Genomic DNA, 1,852 nt, shown 5'->3' on the forward strand with positions numbered 1-1,852 from the left:
CGTCCTCTACCATCATCATGAGATATGCTTTTATATCTGGGTCTAGCTTTTCGGTTGTGTTGGTGTGCCCAGGACTAGGTGGGGTGGGACTGCTGCGTTCTGATGATGGTGAGTGGTCTTGATTTCTGTTAGTAGGATTCTTAGGTTTGCCTTTCACCATCTTGTAATCTCTGGAGCTAGTTGTTATAGTTGTCTGTGGTTAGAGCTTGTTCCTCAGGTGATTATGTTAGCCTCTATCAGCAGACCTGGGAGACTAGCTCTCTCCTCTGAGTTTCAGTGGTTAGAGCACTCTCTGCAGGCAAGCTCTCTTCTTACAGGAAAGGTGCACAGATATCTGGCCTTAGTACCTCCCTCCTGTCCGAAGACAAAGGCCCAAAACAGGACCTGTCCGGAAGGTGATTTGGTTTGGTCTGTCCCAGAAGCTGTTAGCTTCTGTATTCTACATTCTCACCTGTGCACAATACTCTTGGAGGAGTCCTGAAACCAAGATGTCTGCAGCAGATGCTCAGGCCAAGTGCTCCCGAATCAGTTGGGCTCCTAACCTCTGGTCAGGTAAGTGGCCATCTGTCTGGGGCCCGAAAACGGGGCTGCCTTAGAATCTCTGTGGCTCCTGCCTGTCCCAGAAGCTTTTAGCTTCTGTATTCCTTACTCTCACCTGTGCAGAATACACTCATCGGGGTCCCAGAACCAAGATGTCTGCTGCTGATGCTCAGGGGCTGGGCGGACCCCTTTCCTCTGGCCGGAAAAGTGGCCGGATGTCTGGGCGTCCATTCTTGATCTTAAAGCACAAGCCATTGCTGTTCTGTTTAGGAATTCCCCCCCCCCCCCGTGCCCACATCTTCGAGGCTTTTCCCCACTTTCTCCTCTATAAATTTCAGTGTCTCTGGTTTTATGTGGAGGTCTTTGATCCACTTAGACTTGAGCTTTGTGCCAGGAGATAAGAATGGATCAATTTGAATTCTTCTGCATGATAACCACCAGTTGTGCCAGCACTATTTGTTGAAAATGCTGTATTTTTTCTATTGGATGGTTTTAGCTCTCTTGTCAAAAATCAAGTGATCATAGGTGTGTGGGTTCATTTCTGGGTCTTCAGTTCTATTCCATTGGTCTACATGTCTGTCGCTGTAACAGTACCATGCAATTTTTTTTTTTTAATCACAATTGCTCTGTAGTACATCTTGAGGTCAGGCATGGTGATTCCACCAGAGGTTCTTTTATTGTTGAAAATAGTTTTTGCTATCCTAGGTTTTTTGTTATTCCAGATGAATTTGCAAATTGCCCTCTCTAACTCAGTGAAGAATTGAGTTGGAATTTTGATGTGGATGGCTTTGCATCTGTAGATTGCTTTAGGCAAGATAGGCATTTTTACAATATTAATCCTGCCAATCCATGAGCATGGGAAATCTTTCCACCTTCTGAGATCTTCTATGATTTCTTTCTTCAGAGACTTGAAGTTCTTATTATACAGATCTTTCATTTCCTTAGTTAGAGTCACACAAGGTGTTTTATATTATTTGTGAGTATTGTGAAGGGTGTTGTCTCCCTAATTTATTTCTCAGCTTGTTTATCCTTTGTATAGAGACACGCCACTGATTTAATTGAGTTAATTTTATATCCAGCTACTTCACTGAAGCTGTTTATCAGGTTTAGGAGTTCTCTGGTGGAATTTTTAGGGTCTCTAACATATACCATCATATCATCTGCAAATAGTGATAATTTGACTTCTTCCTTTCCAATTTGTATCCCTTTGACCTCCTTTTGTTGTCGAATTGCTCTGGCTAGGACTTCAACTACTATTTTGAATAGGTATGAAGAAAGTGGGCAGCTATGTGTAGTCCCTGATTTCAGTGGG

The sequence above is a fragment of the Mus caroli genome, unplaced genomic scaffold (assembly GCF_900094665.2).
Source record: "Mus caroli unplaced genomic scaffold, CAROLI_EIJ_v1.1 scaffold_19515_1, whole genome shotgun sequence".
NCBI lineage: Eukaryota > Metazoa > Chordata > Mammalia > Rodentia > Muridae > Mus > Mus caroli.